The following is a 26,601-nucleotide window of genomic DNA, read 5'->3' as shown; positions in this document are numbered from 1 at the left end:
AGGTGAACTTCAGAGAGAAATGTTACACAACTGAACACCAATTTAACAGAGAGCGATTCACACGACTTCATGCTTTAAAAAAAAAACAACAACAACACAACTCTCATTTTTTCCATTAAGTGTAGTTTCATTCCTGCTAGGGATAAAAACAAATGGGTGTCACAACTGAAGTTTCACCAGTTATGTTTGCCATTCAAATGCATTTGTGGGAAAAGTTACAGGTAAATACTCCAACAGTTCAAGAGTTTAAAGAGGTTCTTTTATTCCCCTTAAATGAAGAATCGTGTATAATGTCTTTGCATCTGTCAGCTATAAATGGCTTTAATGACTAGAATGCTCAGAAAATGTCTCTATAGGCTGTTTTTTGAAAAAAAAAAAAAAAAAAAAAAAAAGAATTAAAAGCAGACTTAGAACCATATAACACTAATTAATAAAATGTTCAGAACTGGCTGCCAAACAGTTGAGGAAGGAGTATTTTGAAGTCAGAAATGAGACTTGGGCACTCCACTTCCACCAATTCAGAGCATGGTTTAGGGCCCTAATTGGCGTCACTTCCAGTTCCTGTTATGAGAGGTTCACTCAGGTTTCAGCTCCCAAACCCACTTCAGCTGCCTTTCTTGCTTCCTCACAGGAGCAGCAAGATCTTTTCGTTGCTCCCAAGTGCTGACTTCCCACCTAGGAACCCATGTCCAGATCTAACAACCAGCTCAACTACAGCAGGAACGGGCTAACCAAGCCTACTGGTAATCCTGTAATCCTTTGCTGGTGAGGGGTTTTCAAAGCTACCCACAAAGACATTTTAATCACTGAGATTTTGACCCCCTTGCCATACTGCAGAACTGATTCAATAGCACTTATTTGTCACAGACTTGTTTCTCCAAAGCTCAGATGATTTGCTATCTGTTAATGGACCTGTGATCTGCTGCCTGCTAAAAGTAATTTGTTAACAGAAATGAGGTGAAAGAACTGCTTTTGGGAGCAACCTTCTTATTTGGAAGGAAAGGACACAAAGCACTGTTTTCTCAGGTTAAAGAAGACAAAATGACAGCAGGCCTTCTGGCTGATCGCTCTCGAGCCTGACTTCCCACCAGATCCTTGCTACTACAGGTGCTACTACAGGTGCTACTGTTTCCACCTCAGTGACACACTCACAGCTTCATGTCACACCTACAGCCTTCCCTTAGTTTCCTGGGTGCTTCCTACCTCTGATCATCACCAGCAAACCATGCCCCAGGTTCTCCACCTGGGGAAATTTCTCCGGCCTACATGGGTCAGCCGCGAGTGCGCAGAGCACGCAGTCTGTTAGATGGTGGCTTCCACCGCTTTCAGGGAAGGAGGTTTATTCTGCTGGAACTAAGGCCGTGCAGCATGTGCTTTAGCTTTCATAAGGTCTGCTGTTGCCTGAATAGACACGCCGGGCGGCAGCTGGTAGCACTTTCCAACATTACACAACCAGGATCTCGAACAGTCTGTCAGTTCCGCGCCGACAATGAATAAAGCAAACCAGGAGGCCTAAAATATTGAGTAATGAGGATCAGGTTTTGACCTTTAGATGCGGGTAGACGTATTGCACGAGGGTATGTTTGATTTGAGCGATACTAGTGGGTATGAAACGGTGCTGTTTGCCTAATGTCTAACTCATCTAACAACTGAAACGCTCTGCACTGGCTGGCAAACTACGTGCTGCAGTGAGAGGCGGCTTGAATGCCTCTACAGTGTACTGGGGGAGCCCAGGAAGAGAGGGCGATGCTGGGGAATCAGAAGAGATGAAAAGCAGGAAAAAGTACGGGAAAAATCGATCACAAAGCGAAAGAAATCTTTTCTGGTTTAAAGTCCCTGAGGACCTGTGGTGGTGCTCAGGCATCATCTCCTCCAGCTCTGCAAGGTCAGAAGTTTCAGTTTCTCTTCTCTGGTCTACTGGCATTTGAAATTTTGTACACCTACCCATGGCATGCATAGCTACCTTTCTCAGTTACCATTCTTGCCAGAAAGTGCTATACAAAGGTCTGTGTCATTATAACTGCTACATTTGTTTATTTTCACTACCATTAATTTATCCTTTCCAAACTTTTGAATGCCAGAGTTTAATTAGTGATAACAATTCTGCCACACAGTTTTTAAAAACTATTTTTATATGGAATTTAAAATAATCGAGCCTTATATTTGAGATGGCCATTTGTAGGACCAAGATTGTTAACAGAGCTTATCATATCTAAAATTACAGGCCATTCATTTTGTTTTAAATTCCACCCGCTGTGTTTACCTTTAATGGTTTCACTTGGATCAACAGCTTATTGGTGACTCAAATTATATCAAATAATACGCTCAAAATCTGATGCAGCTGTATGACATCGTGAAAAACTATTCACACAACTCAGGAAATTCATTTCAGATCCACTTGAAAGTTAAGCCCCACGTCCTAAGCAAAAGTGAATACTTTGCAGCATTGGCTCAAAACAGACTTACTGACTTCAACGTCACAAAATACACAATCCTCACAGAGTCTTGAGGTAGATCGCAATAATTTTCCAGATTTTTTTTTTTTTTAATGATGAAGTCAATTAGTTAAAATACTTAGCTGTTTTTTAAAATGTCTAATCTAATCGAGATCTACAACAAAGATAAGAAATACAGAAATGGACAATTTAAACAGTGCTAAATTAAAAATGCCTCTTCTGCTATATCAACAGCTTACAAATGCTAACAGGAAAGAACTATATATACTTGTTCACTTCTTTATGTTAATTACTTATACGCTGCATGGCCTTTCGATTTTTGGTATGAATGAAAAAAAAACCTATTCAGTGAACTATTTTCAGATTAAGTGAAACTAAGATAAGTACATTCCATATAAAATATGTAAATAAAATTTGCACATTCTTTACATTTCTCTCAATTTATGGAACCTTTCCCAAGAGGAAGAAAATATTATAGGATGACAACTGTGAGGATCTTCCTTTTTTAAGACCGTATATCCAAAGAGTGAATTTCAAAGAATAAGATAAATTATTTTAGCATTACTCCAGTTCCTCCAAAATACAGTCATCATAAATGCAAACTAAAATCCTGTAGCAAGTAGATGAAAGGAAACACTGTTGATTAATGCTAAGAATATAGCAGCCAAAAGGATTTCAGACAATGATTCATGGTAAGACTACCAGTAAATTGCTTGGTCTCTTGAGGTTCAGTCAACCTGGCATGAGCATCGGGTAAAGTATGTCCTGAGCAAAATGGACAGTGCATCACAGCAATGCACTTTTAAAAACAAACTCAAGTGTGAATCTAATGCTTATGAAAAAGGCTAATGTGGCAAGCTTAAAGGTTGAAATCCTCTCGTTTTTCCAGGACAGTACTTTGAGTAGAACAAATTTACTCATATAGGCTCACCACTGCCCTTGAACTGCAGGATCATGTTGAGTGGTCACATATTGTGACTGGTTCAACCTCTTCCATTGGATGTCCAACAACAGACCAATTAGTACTGACTGTAGTAACATTTTTCATGATACTGACTTCTGTCCACTGAGAGCTAGACTTGAGATCTCTTTAACTTGTTTCATGAGTCAAGCTTTCTGTCTGGGGGGAAAAATAAATCAAATGACTAGCTTTAAATTTCTAACATAAGGACAGATTTTAGAGAATTTCTACATGAAGACTGCCAAAAACTGACTACTGACCTGACCTGTGAGTGTAAGATAACAAACTGGATATGAATTGGCTTTTTGGCAGGAAAGGTTTTTAAAGAAACAATACTTGGTGCTACAGCACCATTCTTAACGCAGGATAAAATCTTTTAGAAAACAACTTAAATTCTCTGTGCACTTCCAAATTCTACTTGAAGAGGACTATTTGCCCACATTTATCTATACGGAAGACTTGGATTAATAACCCTCTAGGAAAAAAACAAAATGACCTTTCAGGCAAAAGTCATGCTATGGAGAAAGGGAAGTAGGGGAGCTTCTGTAACACTATCTACCAGCTTAACTTCCTCTTAACTTTATGTACTGTCTTTCTTGAAACAGAAAATGTTGCCTGGAACACAAGAGGCAGAATTTTTAATATTAGAGGTACTAGTAACTAGCATGTATAATTCTTCAGAAGGAAATACCAATGCAGACAGTGAATTAAAACATGCCATGGTAACAGATGAAGACTTCAACTGTCAACAAAATCAGGCTATTAATTCTCACATAAACAGTCTTTTTAAATCTTTGATTTTTAATATACAGTCCAAAGATCACTCTCACATTTCAGCAGCTTTTGTCTTTTAATGCCAATCATTTCAACTGACTTTTCTCACTACCCTGTGCTTTCTCTCACCCTTGGAAAAGGTGAGTGAAAATATCAAATGTTATCTTACTCTGCCAAGACCAAAGGAACAGTTCAAATACTAAAAAAATTAGGCAACGACTTTGCTTAAGGTGGGGAGGGAATGATCAACAGTGGGGTGGATCCCTACCTCTCAGCAGAAAGAAAAAAAAAGACAAACCCAAATCTCTTCTTACTCTCTGTTTCAATCTACGCTTAGGTCTAGCCTATGTAAACAGTAACTGAAAATTACTGGGTGAAAAACACAGAATAATTTTGCTGCTAATCAAGTGCTTTTTGTTTTTTGTTTTTCCCTCAAGAAACAGATACTGAGATTCAAGAGCAACCTGGCAACTTCTTGCCCTGTTCATTACCACTGAGAGTAAAGATGCCCTGACTGATCTGTTCAGACTGAACTACCAGCTACCACAGAGTACAGTCTCACAGTGAACAACTCTAAATATATTTGTGAGAGAAACTCACACTGCTGCTGGCCTCTCTGTACCTATTCAAATGACAAAGATGATTTCAGACTTCAGAGCCATCACCTTTCACCAACATGTAAGTAACTCACTTATAAGAAAACAGAAATATTATGTGCCTGTTGGCTTATTTTTGCCTTCAAATTTCTGTTCTATTTCTGAAACAGGACAAGGCTGAAACTTCTCCTTGACTGAGATGTCACCTCATAACAGAATCCTCTATCCCTAGCCACTGGCATCAGAAAGTAAGAATCAAAGGTACTGCTTTTGTCAAAAAAAAAAAAATATATCACGTTTAAAAATTAATTTCCTCTAAGCATTGGAAAGTAGTTTGGTGGAAAGCATAAGGAAAGAGAGAAAGATGACAATTCTCCATTCTCTCCAGAGACCATGTGTCCCCACAGGTTTTGGTTACTGTGCAACACTTAACTCCTTGATGGCTATTCTCTCATCTCCTCCTTGGCAGAAACTTCTTCAAATTTAAAAATCAGAACATAAGCCAAGTATATAAAAATAAATAAATAAAGCTCAACATCTATAAAAAGTACACAGACTAGCCTGCTTAATTATTAACAGGTAAACACAACAAATTCTGAATTATTTACTTAATCTTTTTCAGCTACAAACCTCAGACTTTTAGAGCATGAAACACATGCTTTATTTTAGGACACAAAGCAGATATTTTATAACGCTGTGTGGACTTTTTTTTTTTTTTTTCAGAGGTGGGGTTGTTTTGAAGAATACACACTTCTTATTAACCCCCAAATACCTTCCTCTCACTGAACCCTGCTGGAATTTTAAATACAGAAATAAAAGTTTTAGTACAAAGATCCTGTATTCACGTGTTCACCAGTGAATGAGCTGGCTTGTTTCTGACTTGCAGCTGAGTGAAAACGAGATTCCTGTGAGGCATATGCAACCTCTCCTGTTTCTGTAAATCTGCTAGAAAGGAGCTGGGTTAAGAGGAGCTGGTGAAGGTTCCAGCCTGAGGTGCTACGAAGAAGGATAAAATAGTCTCAGGCACAAGCCTGTTTTCTTTACTCAGTAAAGCTACCCTGCTGAAGTAAACCCTGTCTACCCCTCAAATAAAAGTCAATGCCACGGGTCCCCAATGATCCTACAAGCAACTGGTCTAGGCCCAACCATCTTTACGTTCCTTCTTCCTATGTATAATTCTCCCTAAGGCAGTGCTGATCTTGTGCATTCCCTTTTTCTGGTGTTGTGTTGAAAATGGGGAAGTTCCAAGCTCCTTCCCGGAGGTGTGATGAAGCAGTGACAGCCCTGCACATGACAAAAGTTGGCGCATACCCTTTGAAGTCTTCAGCAATCAGCAGTGTAGAATAACGCTATCTCCGTCGCAGTAACCTCAGGCTGAGAACCATGTAGTCACTGCCATCCAGAAAAATGCAAAATCCTTATCACTAAGAAACGTGGTGGTGAATTTGAGACATCTTTTCTTAACTAGCCTTTCTTTGCAAACAATTTCATAATATTGCTTTTGAAGCCCTGGATAGGTATATGCAAATATACTCAAGTTGTGTATGTGAATGATGCCACCAAAAATCTATTCCAAAGCTTTCACACACGAGCAGAAGTCTCTACAGGAATTTTAGGATAATATCTGAGAAGGTGTTAACAGACTACTATTCCCTCATTGTTTCTACAAAACTGTGCAAATGTGAGATATTGTATCATCTACTCTTAATTGCTGAAATGGTCCAACATAATTTGTTTTCCCTGCTTTTAGATATTAATAATTTTGTCAATATTTATGTACCATACTTTGCTCAGCCTGCTAAAACCTTCCAAAGGTGTAATTCAGGAGATGAGATAGTTAAACACAGAGCTGGCTTAGCCTCTAATTTAGGTGGCCTACTTACGTTAGCAACATTTTATTAGCACGTTATGCTGTATGTTTAATATTTAGTACATTGTGTGAAAATGGTTTACTGTGTACTGCTCACATAAATGACTTACAAATTCTGTTTGATACATAAGGAAAAATGTATAAGTAACACACGTATTTCTAAACATACCTAACACTATAGAAAACAGGGATAAACAGAAGATGTAGAGAAAACACAAAAATGGATCTTATAATGGAGTTAAAAGCTAGGTTATAATGTGTAGACCAAACAGGCAGAATTGGGGATATATGCACAAAGCCCACCCCTCTTTTAACTTTTCATTTCAAAGCTTCCTCTGGAGGCCTTAGAAGCTGTCCAACTGAAGGAAAAGATGACTTTCTTGCTGAAGTCTCACAAAGGAGACAATTGTAACAAAATACACAGGAAATCTCCCAAAATCTTTCATATTTTACCAAACCCACAAAGACGAAGTAGGACATTTGCTAGACTTTATGCACACTTTGGAGACTTTTTTCACGAGGCAGGTAGATTGGCTATGTCCTCGTGAATGATGCAGCCCCTTTCCAGTGTGTTCTTAAGCAATGTTAGCTGGAAACGCCAGTGAAAGATGCCCTGTGAGTGAGCAGTAGGTTGATCCAAAGGACAATAACTCAGCCAAAGCAGATTTAAGTTTTCGTGGAATAGCTGGAGAGCAGTTCTGACTAAGGCATCCAGTTATCAAGCTACAGCAATATCTATTTTGGAGGTACTGATATTCAGGAATTATCACCAAAAAGGAGTTTTTGTTTGCTTTTACCTCATAGTTATGAGGAAAAGTGCACTGGCTTTCATTCTCCTCCTATTTATAAAGTGAATCAAAGATACACCAACAGGCATTTGTAAGGACCACATAAGGGAAAATTCCTCAGCTTCCTGTGAATTAAGCCTATGCGAAAGGACCCATAAGCAGTCCCAGAACAATTCTTACTACCTTTGAAGTGCATGAAGAATGGATTTAGTCTAATGGCTTCAGCTCAGTTCTTCTTAAATTTCTAAGTATTGGTAGCTAAGACAAATGCTAAGGCTTTAGCAAATACCAGACTTGTTTTCTGCAAAAGTATCTGATCGCAGAAAAAGCATTTTTTTCTACTGGCGAAGTATTTTCGGCATTATTACGAAAGAACCTTTATTGGTATCCCTGCCAAAATATCCGTTCCAAAGCTTTTCTCACTTTCTTCAGCTGATATTTTGTCAAGTAACATTCAAAATCATTTTTATTTTGCAAAACAAAAACAAAACAAAACTGATCCTATTTCACATTCTTTTTATTCCTGTACTTTTGTGAATTGTTAATAGTTATTCCAATACATGTATAACACTTACGTCCTAAAATGACTCACAATACAAAATTTCAGTTCATATTTCCTCTATGAAAAAAAAAAAAAATCTTTGAAAATGTATCTTTGCTCAGTTAGATTCAGTAGAGGACATTAAAAATTCAATATTTGCCATGTTGCAATGACTTCTGGACAGAAAACAGTTCCTTCAGGCTGCAGTAAATTCTTCTAGTCTAAATATAAGGGGAATTATAAGTACACACTTGCAACAGTACTAAATATGATACCCACAATACGGCTACAATCCCGATTATCACCTTTTCCTTTATTTTTTTTCTTATCATTTCCATCTTTCATTACAGATACAGTATTTATTTTTTATAATGATTAATATGCAAAAATTGGTTCATAGAAACCAAGTAACAAGAATGGGTCTAATTAAAAATTCATATTATTACAAAAATAACCATTAGATTAATCAATATGAAGACTGAGATATTCAGATCAGTAGGATTTTTTTTAGTTCTAACATTCATCCTGCTTTAAGGACATCAGGACAGTTGATTTAGTAAAAATCTTAGCTGAGATACATCAACACACAGTATTCAGATTAAAACCATGTTGGGAGCTATATTGCAAACTAGTAGATATCTCCATTATGAGCATGCCTCATATTTTATAGAATAAATATAATGTTTGTATAGATTAAGGTCTGACGGAAACAGTTCAAGAGGGATTGTACACTTTCAGTTGAAGATAGACCCTCAAAAGTGAATGGATAGTTTGGGATTAAACTAATATTTGCTGTAATCTTACTCAAATCAATGAGATTCAAAAACCAATTCGACTCATTCCTATTAAAGAATTATGTTTATTATGCTGTAGAGTTTTCAAAGTATGAACACTTTAGTACAAATACTTTATGCAGTAAAATCTGTTTCTTCAAGTTGCTATCCCTCAAAGCATGTGATCCATTTGATGCTATTATTTTGTTACATATGCATATATGACCTACATATATGACTTCCATCTACATTTTCCTTAAACATACACAAAACGACCTCCACATTTTTCTCCATTTGTTACAGGTCAATGGATTATTCATGTTTTTGTCCTCTTATGAGGCCAAAATGAGACTAGGCAAAGTTTTTGAAATACACTGTATTATAAAAAGCTATGTTTTTCAGGTAATAAATTATTTATTTTACAGTAGAGTTTAGAGATTCCAGTGAGACCAATGTACCAGGCATTGCAGTGACACAGACTGTGAGATAGTTGTCACTTGAAAGAACTCTGCAGACAAGACAAGCAAGTAGGAGAAGTGCAAGAACTACTTTTTCAGATGCACTGAGACACACAGACTGGAGTTACTTTCTTGAGGTTACTCAGGAAATCAGTGACAGAGTGCTGAACTTTTATCGCAAGTTACACTCCACTGCTTTAACAACAAAGCCTTCCTTCCTATCTATTAATTAATATAAAAGCCACAACAAAAATCCCGGTATTACATCTGCCCCATTAACTCAGCATTTCCAAACATCATACCACTTTGCATTTGCGTAACTCTAGCATGAAGAAATTCAAAGTACATATACTCTGAACGAAGCAAAAGCAAATAGAATTAGATTGTTCTTACTTTGGAAGCAGTAGAACAAACAAACAAATGAAAAACAAAAACAAAACAAAACAAAACAAAAAACAGAAGGATTAAGGGTAAATTCATCTCACCTAACCTTGGCCATCTAAAAGACACTGTTTAGGTTGTTTCTTCTGACACCAGAACGAGATGAGCATCTCGAGAGTGAGATTCCTTCTCTTCTCAGATACATGGCTAAGTAAATCACCACAGAAGCCTCTCCCTTTCCTTTATCAATAGAGATAGCCCAGGTGCCATGACTAAGTGCCTGATGTTTAGATGAATGAGCTAAAAATTCCTATCCTAGCACAAAGTAAATCTCCCCAAAGTTCCCTTGATATCTTTCCTAAGAGGCAAAACTGTGGCATGCCAAGGTCTATATGTGTTAGTGAACATATGCGAGAAGTTAGGTGCATACTGCTAGATCGACTAATGTACTGACAAAAATCATATCAAAAAAAACAGACCTCATTGCTTCTTAGCATCTGCATAGCCCAAATGTTGACCACCATCTCTTGAATTACTGACAATGGGAACAAATGGCAGTAAGTCCCTAGGTCTAGCTGAAACTGGTGCAGCACTTAGCCCATAGTGCTAACCGGCAGAACCCCAGCAGAAATACTCAAGGTGCTGACACGACATAAATAATGGTTATAAATAAAACTCACATCAAAATGAGATTTTTCAAAGAAAGGTGATGAAAGTCTGCTACCAGACTTTGATCAAAAGTCCTGCTATTCAGAGAAGGAAATACCTCTGAATCCCAGTGAAAATGAATCTGGTTGTGACTGACATAACCTTTAAAGAACAGAAATGCTTCTATCATTGTCTCTGTAAATCCAAAGATTAGATTCAGGGTCCAAAAATGCTTGACTTTTCCATGCCATCTTGCACACTTCTAATCTGGCACTAAACTACACGATAGGATTCTGAAGCTCTAAACTAAATGTGAAGTAGTATTTCAAGTAGCTCTTCCAAAATGAGAGCTGGCTAACATAAAATTCAAATGATGCCTCTTCCAGCATTAGAACGGACAAGAGGCATGAAAACTGCAGTACCTCCAACGCGAGAATGACTTAGACTAACAGCTTCCATTCTGTGCATGCAAAGCTAAGTAATTGTATTTCAGTGTTTTTGCCAAATAAAACATGGAAGAAAAGTTCTCTCAACAAATCACGGGATTGCAATGGAGTTGCATGAAAAAACACCACCACTTTCACTTGATCACCTTTCGAGCCATAATGGGTATGAGAAAGCTACAGGACCTCGAGAATTAAATTTTGCAAATTGAAAGTTCTCCTCTTTGGATACTGCCCCAAAGACCCCATTAGGTGCATATAAAAGCACTGAAGTCTTCGGTTTAAGAAAAGCACTGTTGTGTGGTGAACTATCCTGAATCTCACCTACTTTTCACAAGCCCAGCAGTTAGCATTAAGCCAACAGCTAGGAACACCACTGCCAGGCTCACGCTTCTCAGTTTTAGCAAGTTTCTGATTCAAATTAAAGTTATATGCTAAAATGCCCAAAGCAGCATTGGTATCGCCATTATGAATAGTTATCTGTTATCAGCTGAGAAGAATTAATACCCAGTGCAGCAGCTGGAGACCAGCTCTCAGTGCATCACCTCACTGCTAGGCAGAAGAGCACAATGGAAAGCACTCCAACCTCTGTCTCCTGCTCCATGAAACATGGCAGCGATGCTCACCTCACTTATTAAAAAGGACCTTCCAGGGCCAAAGTAATGGAATGGCCTTTCCTAGGAATAAAGTCTTAACACCTTCTTCCATGCATGCACAATTTATCTATTTGACTTGCCTTTTCCAAAGAGAGGAATGCTCAACAAACAAAACCTTAAAAAAAAAAAGAAAGAAAATAAAAATAAAGAGTAATAAAGAGTAATAAAGAGAAATAAAATAAAATAAAATAAAATAAAATAAAATAAAATAAAATAAAATAAAATAAAATAAAATAAAAACCACTGTGTGGCCTCTACTCTTTCTCCAGATAAGACAATGAGAAAACAAATGGAAAAGGTCTCAGCTGACTCAGTGATGAGAATCTTTTAAGAGCCCATGTGCTAATAATTCCTTCTTCATTTGTCAATAACACTTTTGTACATTTTTTTAAGGGCACGAAAGTAATCATAATGCTTTGCCAGAATATGAAGCTATGAATATCTTTATATCTATCTACTGCCATAAGTTAAATTTCCAAACCAGGTCAACCTCCATTATGCATAGGTATTAGACTGTTTTGTTAATGTTTATTTTTGCAGGGAGGAAAAAGAATATCTTAACTCTGAACTTTCCACTTTTGTTAATGATTAAGAAGTTATTTAAATATTAACTTTATCAAATTAATAAATTATATTACACTCCTAAAATTTACTTATTTACAACTTATTTACTTATTTAAAATTTACCACACATATTACCCAAACCTGTTTGTTGTTTTGTGTGCAGGTGCATGGAGTGGGTGAGGTATTCAGACAAAACAAAACAGTTTCCAACAGAAGGATATAAACCATGTTCTATTTATCTGAGAATAACATCTATTATTTAGTGTGGAGCAAATATGTTTAGAGGCTAAATGGTCCCTTTCAAATGACAGAGGGATTTTTTTTCTTTTTTTTGTTTAGTACAACATGCCCCTGATATACCCAAATAGCTCTATTTAAAAGGCAATCTTTATTAGGTGATTTTAAAATGGGAATTACAATATGTACTAGCAAAAATTGCTCGACTGTTTACTTACCACTTATTTACAGAGGCCAAATATTTTACCAACAGGCAAGATGAAATCTGTTACAAAAAAAAAAAAAAAAAAAAAAAAAGGACTTTTCTGTTAAATCCCCTTTGTAACACAAAGTTATTTTGTGTCTAGGTCTGGTCACCTAGAAAAAAGGACAATGAACAAAGACTATATCATACTACAACAGTAATAACCGGTGGCCCAAACACTTTCCATCACAAATCTGCCTGGCATGATTCCCGCTTTGCAAGCAAGAAAAACTTATCTGAAAAACAAGTCAGGGTGAGATAAAGAACAGAAGGAAAAAAGGCTTCCTAACACTGAACTAGTGACATTGTGTCTCCTTTTTTTTAACGAAAAAATACTGTGTTTTTGAAGTTTACCTCGCACACCCAACTGTGCATCCAGATTTGTGTCACCCACTATCATGACTAAAATCATACATCAAATAGGTATCACAGCTATTCAAATCTGAAAGTGACGGTAAAAATTCAGTCCTTACAATATTATCGGTGTAAACCCCTTGTAACATGCAGGATTTCTGCTCAGCAGACTCCCTCCAACACGTATACTCACTACCCTCTGTGTGATACCCCAGGCAGCGCTTTCCGGTTACACAGAGCCCCACCAATTTACAAAGTCAAGAGTTAACAGCAGGATGCTATCTGAGAAAAAAAGCTTAACTTACGAACATGTTCAGATTGCCATTGCCCAAAAATCTGAGTAATGTTCCAGATATGTTATGTTAATCTGTTACACAAGATTGTCTGTAATGTGAATATTTTTTTAAGGAGTACCGAGGGTGGTGTTGGGGGTTGGATGAAGGCAGGTGGCCAAAGTTATTACTGAATTGAAAAGGATTATTTTAATTATCATTGGACTATTAACCCTCTGTTTGGTCCTATTTAGCCAGTTGCATCATGTTTATGACTAATATGATTTATAACCATTCTACTTGAAATCACTGTTGATCACCGAGCATTTGGGAATAAAAATAGATATGATTAGATGTGCAAAGCTCATTTGAAGGCAGTTTTATGCATAGACTGAGTTTCTATCCACTAAAAAATAGCCCTTAATAATAAGATATCAAGGAAAAAGCAGTGAGAAATGATATTTTATGTATATTATGTGATCTGTGTATTCTAGATGCACCTCATAATGAACGTGACCAAATACTGAACACGAACTGAAGAACAAACCTTTTGTGTTGATGCAAAATTTGAGTGGCAGGAAAAAAACATAGCAGAAGATAAGGGTTTTCATTCACAATGCAATGTAAATTAAAAAACCATGGATACAAAAGAGTAGAAACAAGAAGGTAATATAACAAACTTACATTTCACCCTCCATCATTACAAGGATCAAAACAGGGGCATACATCTTCATTCTAGTCAGATGGCCACTATAAGAATAAATTATAGCAGCTCATACAAAAAATTAAAATATCAAGGACTCTGTTATGTATTAAATTGAAACAAAGCTAACCATAACAACAAAAAAAAAGAAACTAAAAAAGACACTAAGTCTGTTTTTTGTTTGTCTGCTAATAAATGGCAAAATATACATGAAAGTAAGGTATAACCCTGTTTATTCGGTCACTTTGCCTTTAACTTTACCAGGAACAGCGTGAAGCTCGGAGATTTCCCTTACCAAGCCTATTTTCTCTTTAAATAGGTCTTGATGGTGCTGTAGCTGCGGAGCCAAAAAAAACGAGGCCAAATTTGATGTGGCCATGCTAGTGTGGTGAAAAAGCCTTTGTGAGGATTGGATGTTGTAACTGCATTTGTACATCTGGCCCCTCGCAGACCTTCAAAGACGTAGACATCTATAGATGCTTACACAGATTATTAAATGGCCTGTTAGTAGAAGGGGTGGCTTCAGGACACTGCCACATTTGAATTCAGTGTATGCAACCGGACTCTGACATTTCATTTGGATACTTAGAGCATTAATGTTATTGTATCCTGTAGACCTATATTAACAAGTTTGATGTAACAGATGGGAGCTTTTTCAAAAAAATGTAAACAGCTGATCTGAGAGCCAGCACTTTCTATAGACAGACCTTACAGTGAAATATAGCACTCTACTGTTTATTCCAAACACATAACAGCACTGTAAGTAGACCACTTTATACAATGAAGAAATACAGTAAACATAAAGGAGATACCTCAAGAATTTCTTTTCCCTCTTTCTGTTTTAAACAGAACATGCTCCCTCTAATTCTCTGCTTCTGACCCATCCAAAATAAAATGAAGAAAATATTGCCCTCTAAAAGCCAGCACAAACAATGTGAACCAAATCTCACCGAGTCCCCTTGCAGGGCATTCTCAACATCACCACATTTCTAAATTTTGCTAATTTAAATATTATGCTCATTTTAATTTTATCTAGTGCACTAGACCTTGCTGATTGTCTGTAATGTATTTTCCTAAACTCATTTAAATGGGTTTTAACTATTCTTGCTGGATTAACCTCTTCAACTTCTGTCTCGAGTTGCATGTTTGTTCTTGCACATGTATTTTAAGGGCATGCTAATAATGTAAATGGTTACAAATACAGGACTGCCTAGTTTCTACATTCTTCACATTGCATATTTGCCTTAACACAATTGAAATGAACAACAATAGCCGCATCTGACTGGGGTTGCTTCTTGTATGCTTTCTGCGATGCAGTAATAAAAAGACACTGAAAGTTCAGTGCTCTGGAACGGTAACTCTAATTATTGTAATGTTTACTACAGGAAATTACCTATTGGACAATGCTGCCCAGAATCCCTAACAGGAAATGGGATGTATTTCTGTTTGCAGAGAGAAACAGAAAGCCTAGTGCATTGTTAGCAGCGCTGCCTGAAGCCTCTTCTCCGTTATGTAGGATGAAAAGACAGAAAACTGCAGCTCTTCCACAAATGCAATATGCAACAGATTCCCAGAACAGTCACTGAAAATGGGTTGTTGTTTTGTTGTTGTTTTTTTTTTTTTCCTTGGAAAATAAAATCAAACTGCTTTAGAGCAATGCCCCCAAGTCGTTGATAAAATGATCTTAATTCCTCTGTTAAATAAGTAAACAACAAGAAAACAAGCTCACAAGAAACAGTGAAAGCGGACCAGACCCACAGGATGGGATCTGCCTAAAACTAGCCCTGAACCACTGTGGTCAGAGTCCACCTCGACTCCCCTTTTATTAAGATGCTCTTCTGCTTCAGTAAATCCATACAATGCTTTTATAACACGGTTAGTACTTATACGAGAAGAAATATCCACATTTATTAGGCTTATGACTGTAAAACAAACAGTCAAAAATAAAAACAACAGTAAAAATGGTTCTGGCATGGCAACCCTTATTTTTCACCTCTCTGTTTCTAACTTCCTTCATCAATTCTCACTCTCATTCACTTTGCACTTCTATTTATTGTCTCAGGACCAGGTTTTTGGTACTTTCTGTTCATCTCCAGCTCTCTCTGCAGCTTGATGTGACAACCAAACTGACTCCCCTGCTGTCGTTTGGGATACTTTAACATTAACTGGGCAAAGTCCACATTCTATTACTTCAAATATTTCTCGAGTATCTGTTCACTCTGTGCTTTAGAGATCTCCAGACTTTAGTTTACATTCCTTAAGACTTGATTTTTGCCCCGAGTCCAGTATCTTTGCAATATAACCTTTATACAAAACAAATGTTCCAGTATATGCAGAAGACTAAAGGAATGAAGGAGCTACTCGGCTCGCCATTAATTTTGCATGTGTTTAATGTTATCTGAGAGAAATGTACCCATTTTCATTTTGAATCTCATCTACAAAATATGCTGGGTGATTGTGCAAAGAGCCAGCAAGTTAGCTTGTTTAAAGAAAATTAAATGGAGCTAGGAACAAGCACTGGCTGTCCAGTGGCACAACTCACCAGATAACAGGCAGTGTTTGCTTACTGTCTGATGCTCTGTACCTTTGATTTTATTTGTCATATCCAGAGGATGAAAATCCAGAGGCAATCAGGCTGATGTTTTTTGGTTGGCCTCTTACACACAGAAACCAGCTAGGCACTTCTGATCAGAGTTCAGCCACCAAACTCATCTTCTAGTTGTGGGAGTGGAGATGAAAGCAGGATATTTCAATTAGGCTCGCTATAGAGATGATCTGGAGCTGTGAATTAATTGAAGACCAAGAGGAAACAGCTCCTGCATAATAGAGGCCATGGAATCTCGCTCTGTAATTACAGTCAAGTTCAGCTCCAAATCCAATAGAAATCAAAGGTGACCATTGCAGGCCCATCTCTAATCAGAAGTGGTTCTATCCCCCACCACAAAGTGTACAAAAAATCTTATGTTTCTTTCTAGTTCAAAAAGCCATTTGGGTTGAAAATGAACCTGTGTGAAAGATCTTTATTCCTTCGTGGACAGGAACAAATTTTCCACTCTTACACGAAAAGACCAGAACAATGAAAGTATTGGGAAGGGAAGTGGCAGGGGGGGAGGAAAACTGTGCCTTTTTGGCAGCACTTGCAGAACATTAGTTAGGCTAGGTGGAGCCCTGCTGGGTTTAACCAACTGCTCAGATCCCCTGTAACATTTTACTGGCCCCCAGCTTTTACAGTGTACATCTCGGAACATGACAAAAAAGCTTATATATACATTCATTTTAAAAGACACAAAACTCTTGAGCACACATCCAAAGCAGATCAATTGCCTTTGCAATATTCTCAGAACAAAATGTTCCACCAGCAGATCTGATAAGAAGAGCCAAAAAATGGAAAACACTTGCTACCAATTTATTGCAGTCACCCATAAACTATTACTAGAACATTATGTATTGGGGTTCAAGCCAGAAAGCTATTAAAGCGGACTGCACTAGTGTCTTTTCACTATGCTACTGAAGCATTAATAAGTCCTTAGAGAATTGTGTTTATGTTGAAAGAATCATCTTATAATCAAATTTTCACACACAAAAAATGCAGCTCTTTTTAGAATTACTGTGTGCCTTTGCTCTCACCCCCACATTGGCTAGTGTCTCCACAAATACCATCATTTTCTATGTTTCTGTCTGGCCCAAACCCTGATGTACATACTTTGTGTTCCAAGCTGGACAAATTTCAAGATAAATGGTGCTAATTGACAGTGTTAATGGGTGCAGGATGTACCACATCCCTTCCCCTGTTGTCTCTGCCTAAGTGTCTTTCCTACTCCTTACACTCATTCTTCGTGCAAAGAGAAAAAAGAGTTAAAAAACAATGCTAAAAGGGTATCATTACTTTTCTTCTTCTTCTTTTTTTTTTTTTTTCCCTTGACTTAGATACATAAATAATAAACATCCAGTGGTGTTCTGTGGGACTGTGTTTCGAATCACTGTTACAGGAAAACCTCTAATAAATCACAAATCTCCTTTCCCATTTAAGAGAGAACACTGAGAACAGCGATATGCAGCAAGATGATGATTAACCCCATGACTTTTTTTTTCTTTTTTTACCCCAACAATTATGGTTTTCATTTGAAAAGGTGTATGCTCTCTTTTCAGTTACTTTCCTGTGATAGTGCATAGGTGGAAAGCACATAAAAGAGCAGGCCAAGCAGAATGATGGCAGTTCCTCTATCACTGGAAGGTCCTTAAAACAGTATGTCTTAAAAGTTAAAATGAACTAGGCCAGCATGACAGACAGACTTCAGCTTCTACTTGAATTAAGTATAAAAAGACCCAAAATTCCAAGGAGGCAAAGCAAGTCCTTTGTACGCATTTGTTCATATTATCCTCAGCAACTAGTTTAGCCAAGAGTTGAAATTTGCAGTATTTCTTCTCATTAGTAGTAGTAGTATCATCATCATCACATAACTATTTCACCTATATCTCCACTCACAGTCCCAGGCAGTGTAGGCTGTGATACGATACCAAAATACCTTTCGTGGTTTCTGTCTTCAATCCCTGGCATATTCTTATGATTTGAGAGTTCACTGGGGAACCTCTCCTGGCTGCCGACTAACTTGTAAGCTGTTCTCACTGGGTACAGAAAGTTAAACTTCCACGCAAACAAGGAGAATGTTCAGCAATAAAATACCATTTTCGTGGCCAAAACTATTTATTTTGTGAATTTGTTGGACAAATGTCGTTGAATCTGATCAGACAGTACCGATACACTCAACTTCAAACTTTCAACTTTCTTCCTATTGGAAGAAATGTTAAGAACTTGCAGCTCTCACTGATGTCAATGGAAATCACAGAAACTTAGCACCTCCTTGACTTACAACAATAGTATACACACAGAAAAAGAAAAAAAAAAAAAAAGAAGAAAAAAAAGGATAGCCAGTCAAATGTATCCCTCAAGTAACTTCACTTGATCCCATAGTGTTTTTTATCTCTTGATTAATGACTGTGGGATATATTGCTTTCTCAGGCAGCACATTTATGTGTGGAGCTTTTGTACTTGCTCTTGTAATTAGTTATATTCCAATCAAACTTACAACAAAAATAATAAGCAATCATTTCAACCTTCACTAGTGCACAGGACGCCAGAGAGCGATTTTGCAATAGATAAACAGACCAAATCTACAACTAAATCTCTCTCTGTAGTTTGCCTCTTCACAGCAGGCCTCAGGCTCTGCTGTCATCGTGAGAGTCAATGAAATTTCCAGCTCAAGAGGTCCTTTTTGATTCTTCAAAGAACACAGAAACACGTGCTGGCATAACATGCCTGTGAGTTGTTTTAAGCGAGACCGTTAGCATAATGCTGAAACTGCCACTATGCCAGGGAGAGGAACGAAAAGACGTAAGCAGACAAATCTGCACCCCAGAAAGGCCTGGGAGGGTGCAGGTCTCAGGAGGAGATTTCATCTAGAGCCTATTCAGCGACTGAATTATTACACCTTCTACTTCAGCTCCATTAGTCCATACGCTTGCAAAAAAAAAAAAAGTTGTCCACTGCTTCACTGAAAGGTTTACATTAAGGCAGAAGGTTGGTGCCCAAGAGAAATGTCCTAGATGTTGTCTACGCCTAAAAGGCAAGATGTGCCTAATATGATTTTTCTGTAAAGGGAAACTGAAGTATGGTATTAATAAAAAATAAACGATGTTAACTTATGTTAAATCTTTCTTCTCCAAAAATACACAAATGAAAAAACCCTACCCATCAGTACTAATGCACAAGCAAGTCCTCTCCATCTGCCAAATATGTAGGTCATTTCAATGAGTGACAGAGACAAAAAGGCCTGATTTTAATTCATGAAATATTCCTGCTAATAGCAAAGTTATTGAGACATCTGTTAAAAGCCTGACCTGTTACAACAGGGGGATATCTAAAATGACTGAAATTTCTATTTAAACTAATGCTACACTGTTTTATTGGGCATTTTAAAGAGGTACTGCTATTAACGAAAACATTATATAAATTAGAAACAGGCCCACAATAATCCTCCAGATAAAATCTAGTGCTGTCTTCTATTGCTCCGGTATGAGCTTTTATTTGCATGTGCACTATTTGTATATATTACAATATAGCAGTTATAAAAAATATCTAAGAGTCATAGCAGCCCTGTTTAAAGTTTGGCAAGGAACAGTTGGCAGACTATTAAAAAAAAAAAAAAAAAAAAAAAAAGTAAATATGTTTCATAGCCTGTATGTAATTGAACATTCTTCAAATTCCTCTAATGGAAATGTCAATACCATGGAAATCCTTGAAACACGGACACTGATAGATAAATGTGACTAAAGCCAAACACCTCCACCCAGAATGAATAATGAGCCTTCAAACAAACAAACAAAAATAGTTAATGATGAACTACCCACCCAATTACACTAACAAAATTAAGCTTTTGCTTTTGGGGTAGTAGTGAGGTAAATAGAGAGAGATGGAAGATGCACAACAAAAGCTGTCATGAGGAGTGCTCAGCAGGTGTAAGGTACAGACAGGATCTCAGCACAGTCAGCGAACAAGGAAAGGGAGGACCCTCCAAGAAGGATCCTCTGAAATCGTGTCCAGGACTGCATCCTGAGTCATAATGAAGATAATGACTATTCTGCTACTGCCTTCAACAGAACAGGACCAATGACTAGCATTCTTTTTATATTAGATGATATATGAGAAGATGCATTACAAACGTGGCAATTATCTTGATCTCTGAGGCAGGATGCTGCTTCACGAGCTCTTCACTCAATGCTCCTCTTCACATTACCTCGCTCCCAAAAGCCAGTGTCAGAAAAGATGAGCCACAGAGATAGGAGTTATAGTGAGGGGCAGAAGTTGCAAGCCTCCATCGCACTTCCTAAGAAAACACTCAACACAACATTTCAACTCCAAAATAAAGTGAAACCTGAATATATACCAGCATTGCTTCTTTCTCCCCCATGTCCTGGTTACCCACAAGATGTGATATGCCCACACAAAAGGAAGTTGTAGGATTTTCTGCAGGGCTGCTACTGCCACGGATGCTTTGTGGACTGATGAGATACTGAAGTGCACACCACCAAATGCATAAATAACCAAGTATAACTGAGTAACAGTTCCTCAAAAAGCTGCCAAAAGCCTTTGAATCATAATACAGGATAAAATACAGCTCTGAAAGTTTACCACTGGAACACTTATATGTCTTTTATATTTAATTCAAGCTTTCCTTTTTTCTGAAGCTAAAAATGCTGGGTAGCAGATCGATATAATCTCATCAAAAATGCAATCCTGTTTATAAGAAAAAACTCAAACGCATCATTATTTAAAAAGTGTGGGTTAGCCAAGATAAACTCAATACCTATGACAAAAATACTAGCATGTGCAGAAAATATAAGGTCTAATATGTGCTCCTTCACCATTGCAAGATATAACACATACCCTCAACATACAGTTAAGTCATAACATACAGTGGCTTGATGTACCACCCATGTAAAATCTAGTCCTTTTTAAATAAAATTAGCTAGGCAGAGATCTGGGTTTTACTACTGCTCCTAAGACGTTCCACAAATGTTCAGAGTTTTATAAACGTGTCTTGAAATTTTTCTCCTCTCGCAGTCTGTATTTGATCACTTTTCTTATTGCTTTCTCCTTCTTCTATAGCTGTGTGAGACATCAACATACAATGTGAAATACATATACCAGAGAGACAAAGTGCCTCAACCAAAGGCCCATCAGACATACAATATACAGATTTTTTTCTTCAGCATTCAGCTATGAAAGCACTACATACAGCTAACAATAGTAAGAAAGAAAAGTGATGAATTTAAACTGCCACTCTCCCCTTGAAAACAAAATGTTCTTGACTTCTCCAGTCCCATAATTCTGAATTCTTCTCAGTGCAATTCTAATAACCTCTTAATTGTACTTTTGAATAGAGTATAAACACACTTTAACAAAGCAAAAGAGCAGCAAACAATGTCTAGTTGGGTTACCTTCTACTTTGGTGAGATCAAGGGATATTTTTGCATTATTTAATTCCTCTTTCCAAGTCCGTGTTCTTTTGGTGCAGACAGTGGTTTCAGGGAAAATTCTTAAAATCCTACTTAACTAGGATCAAATAAATATCACTGAAGAAGCACAATGGTGCCTTTGCTTGTAGTCATTATGAAATGGACACTGGGAAAAGAAAATGGAGTAAGAATCTGATCTATTCAGAAGTGTGTAAATATCTCATCACTAATTTCAATACTGTAATATATACAGACATGCATACAGTGCCAATCAACACTGCATGCTCTAAAACTAGTTACTGTTTTTCTTCCTGTGTGCTAAGTATTTTTTATCGTTTCTACTGGTAGGAGGGACAGAGAAGGGAGCAAGGTAACAGTATTACTTCTGAATGGTGGAGAAGAGGTGAAAGTGCACTACAGACTTCACAAACTAATCCTCTGGCTTGGCCGAATATGAAGCAGGTGTGGCACAGCACTGCGTTTGGGACTGGCCCAGTATCCCCAAATTTGCCTGCTACAGCACTAGCACCAAACAAGCATTCCCAGCTCCAACTCCTGTATGTTAAATATGGGTCAGAGCATGGTTCACAGAACACTGCATGCTCTACAATTTGGATGCTTCAGCATCTTCTAGAATGGATCTGATTTCCCCCCTTTTCCATGAAACCTTACAGTTTCATTTTTTCCCATTCTGTATCACAATAGAACATCGACCTCCTGAGTCCTTCATGAAAAACTAAGAAAGATAAAAAAGACACGTGAGGCTCAGAGACAAGACCTTAGTCAAATAAAAGACTTCAACATGGTTGTTCTCTGTCTGGGGCAAAGGGACTTGATCTCAGGCAGCTGACCATTCTGAAAGTATTCTCAGAGTTTCCATTACTTTGGCCAGGCAGTTTTTTGATCAATGCTATAAAACCCAGGAAATTGTTAATAAAATTTGGTAAAACCCCTCAAAAACTCTAAAACCAAATGTAATCTCTGCTAGTATCAACATTACGGCATACGATGATTAAATATCACTTTTGCTGATGTATTTGCACACACTTGTTTGCGAGTCCTTTTGCTGTCTACTGTGTTTCACCGGAGAAGTGAATAAATTTCAAGTGAAGTATGATGATGTTTATTTTATTTTTTTTTTAATAGGAAAGCTCTAAATAGAAGAGAGAAGTCCAAGTGGATCTCCAAACAGTGTAGCAGCCCCCCAGCTGGCCTCAATGTAAATACATGGAGATTTAAGCAGAAACCTAAGAGGTGCCTAACCTTTAGGCACCTCTGAAATATTGTACATTTATATTGGGCCTGATGTTATTAAGGGTAATTCAGAAGTTCTCGCTTCTGCAGCAAAAGTTGGAACAACACCAGGGCTTTGGAGGTGGATTTCCACCAGATCCAATTTCTCCCATGTGCGTTCACTTCAGAGGGATTCAGTGGAGCAAAGCAGAGATCAAGTCCTCTGATTCAGGCTTCATATAACAGGATTGAAATCTCAATTCTTTTTTGGTTTCTTGAAAATTAAAGCCTGGGGGTGCCGAGGGAAGGTGGAGAAAATCAAGACATTAAACTTTACATTCCCATTTTGCCTCACACCTTGGAGGAATTATGGGGCCTCCAGTAACCTGCATCCTGCCCTGACTTTTGCACGTACTGGAGATTTCTTACTATTTTCAGTATTTTTGTTTCAGAAAAGATGAGAAGACGAGTTTCAATTTCCTGTTTCCCCTCTTCTTTCACAGCCAAAAGATGATTCCAACAATAGTGCCTGACCATATCCCACTGCCCTCCAGATGTCACCTTGAAGGGAAATGACCATTCCTAGTCTGGACCTTTTCCCTTTTACACCAAGTTCATGGCATTTGTACTCAGGAAGGCCTTTGATTGGAAAGGCCTCTTTTCAAGTACAAAACAGACCAGTGAAGTTCAAATCTTTGTCGAGATGAGAATTCTTCTCAGGTTCCACTAGACAAACATGTGGTGTTTTAACGTATAAACATAGAAACCTCACTTCACTACAAACAAGACTTAAGATTTTGTTTTTTTCACTGAGAGAGAAGAGTATAAAAGATTTTCAAACTGGCTGTGATAGATCTCTCCACAATAGCTTAGCAAATGCAGTATACAATAATAGTTTGTCATAAGAAGAGAATGATCGATGCTCTAGGGCACCAGCCATAGGCTGTGGAGAATTGGGTTCATCCGTAGACCCTGCACCCGTTACGTTTAGCAAGTGGCAATCTTACCATGCTCCAGTTCCACATCTAAGTTAAAGTTCTGATACTAAATATGAGGCCAAGGGTTCTAGCTCAACTGGTTTATTTATCTCTACTTGGATTATTCTAACACAGCTGGTTTATTTGCATTTTAAAAACATAGTTTTAGTTTAAAAGATAAGGTGGTGGGTTTTGTTTTATTCTGTTTTGGTTGGTTGGTTGGTTGTTTTTTGCTTTGTTTTTGGTTGGTTGGTTTTGATTTTTTGTTTTTAATTATATGGAATTAAATTTACGGCAGTATCCAGCAGCCTTCTGTTTAAAGTTACCCTCATTACAAAACCCATTTTCAGGTAATTTGGGGTGAGGGGATGGGGGAAGATACATCTGATGCTTTAAATTATGCAGGGATGGAATCTTCATACAATCTGCCAGACCTGATGAGTATTTTGAAATGCTTTTTGTGTTAAAAAATAGAGTAGTTTTGGATGATGTTTATGCTGTACTGAACAAAAGCAACAGGATATGTGCATCAATATTTTTCTCATCTTTACCTCTCTCAGTGTTTTAGGGTACTGTAGGGCTAGAAATGAAGGGCATAACACTGGTTTCATTGCCTCCAAAGTTGGAGAACTTTAAATACTGTGCTGATCATAAAATAAGCATTTCAACAGTTTCTTAAAGTAGAAAAGGCTTTCAGGGAATGGAATGCAAAGAGAAAACACAGGATGCTGGAAAGCAGCATGGAGAAAACCAGATTGAAAAGATTTAGACTGAAGTATTTCTACATTTATTTTTTTATTTGCATTTTTGAGCCCTAATCTTCAGACCTAAACCTTCCAAAAGTTTCAAAGAGTACTTTAAGGTCTCTGGAATATAGTCTGCCAGCCTGAATCCACAGCTTTTGTCCTTTTCACCCGTTTTCCTTCCAACACCACTACTATCCCACACATAATAACTAAAACCAAACCCACCTAATCCATCAAGTTGGGTTTGATTTACACAGAAAAAAAAAAAAATATATATATATATATATATATATTTCTCTGAGTATCGGACACTTCTATTTCCAAACTTTAGACTAAAAATACAAAGTTAGACCTTAATGTGGGCTTAATGTGACTTAAAACTGGCTGGTTTTGGTTAAAAGCAACTACAATGAAATTTAAGATATTAGAAGAAGTTACATGATAGAAACCACTAGGGGTTGGATTGTGCTGAATTTCTACTTGCATTTATTAAATATTTCCAAAGAAAGAGAGCATTATGCCTTCCAAAGGAACCCATTAATGAACACTCAACCTAGTCTAAGAAACAGAAGGATGGCAAGTAAAAAAGCAACTATGATCATAGCATCAATCAAATTCTCTTTGCCCTTTCACAGGCAAGACCAAGACCATAAACAAAAGTGATGTGCATGGGCCAGCACAGAAACCTCACATTTTGATTCAGCCCTACCAGGCAGTTTCTCAGCAAGCATAAATCATCACAGACAATGGGAGCAGGCTGACAGCAAGCATCTGATTATTTGGCCATCTATTTTGTCCTGCACGATGCTGCAATCAGAGACTGCACAGAGGAAAGTAGAGCTTCCATTTGCCCACAAACTCACTAGTGCAGTATACTTTTTACAGCGAGCTGAGAAGCCTTTAAGTCTTCATTTAACTTCAGTGGTGAAACCAAAATGGTGGCAGAGTGCCTCAGTAACGTCAAAGCGAATGTGCTCACAGGCATTTTTAAAGTTGATGAGATCTGCTGCTGTTATGCCCTCTTGATGAAGGCACACAACAAAGAACAGTGCACAAGAATGCCAATTCCAAATTCACATTTGGCACAGAAGAGAACTAATTACTATTTTCACTTCAACAGGATCTTTAGTGTCATCAACCCAGTCTATCCCATTCTTAGCTAAAACTACTTGAAGACAAGGGGAATATCCCACTCCCCTTCATCAGGCAATTAGTTTTGGGTCACAGTGACAATGTCTACACAATGACACAAAACAGTTTAAAAACAAAAGAACCCCGGACCAATCCTGGTTCCTAAGCTTACACAACACAGACTAGCTCAAATTTGCCCAGTGCAGAGCTAACCTCTTGCTCTCCAGCAGTCTGGTCTTGGACAGAATTAGTTAAGAAAATACAAAGCAGAGACACGTGAAGAGCTAGCAGGTGAACTGCATGGATGACCATGAATCAGGTATTTAAACTCACCTCCTTGCCCTCTCTCATTTAGGAGAACAAATCATCTGCAATATACGATTTCCAAAATTTGACTTAAAAAGTGTTACTTAGGCATCAACAACTCATTTTCAAAAGCGACTTTGGGTAGTTCCGATCCTAAGGTAAACCAAGCAGCACAGAAATGCAGAGGACATTATCTCCTAATTGGATGATCCACTCCTGAAACTGGATTGTAAGAACTTCAGGCATGATTGAATCTTTAATTGAAATACTGAGCTGACATTTGAAAAAGATAAAATAAATGTGTACAAATAGGAAACAATTACAGAGTTAAGCTTCTGGGAGAGAAAATGTAAGGAGGTTTCTAATGCAGGGTAGGCAGATACAGGTAAATAAGAGCCAACTGAGAAAACCCTTTCAAGCACAAACTTTATCTGCTACCTGACAGATAATATTGTTCTTCTGGGACTACTGCA

At 37.6% G+C, this 26,601-nt stretch overlaps 1 protein-coding gene across 37 annotated transcripts in view; it reads right to left on the bottom strand.

Moving 5' to 3' along the window:
- ZBTB20 (zinc finger and BTB domain containing 20) overlaps window positions 1-26,601 on the bottom strand; it is a 522,330-nt gene that overhangs the window by 415,983 nt on the left and 79,746 nt on the right. Inside the window, exon 2 of one of the 37 annotated variants that reach the window (XM_027462808.3) lies at window positions 12,365-12,411. The exons of the other annotated variants lie outside the window; for them this stretch is intronic. The gene's annotated coding sequence lies outside the window, so the exon portion shown is untranslated. The remainder of the gene's footprint in view (window positions 1-12,364; window positions 12,412-26,601) is intronic. 37 annotated transcript variants of the gene reach the window in all.

This window comes from Anas platyrhynchos, chromosome 1 (genome assembly GCF_047663525.1).
Source record: "Anas platyrhynchos isolate ZD024472 breed Pekin duck chromosome 1, IASCAAS_PekinDuck_T2T, whole genome shotgun sequence".
NCBI lineage: Eukaryota > Metazoa > Chordata > Aves > Anseriformes > Anatidae > Anas > Anas platyrhynchos.
Note: the sequence above shows the minus strand (reverse complement) of the source record. Positions and strands in the feature narration are given on the sequence as shown.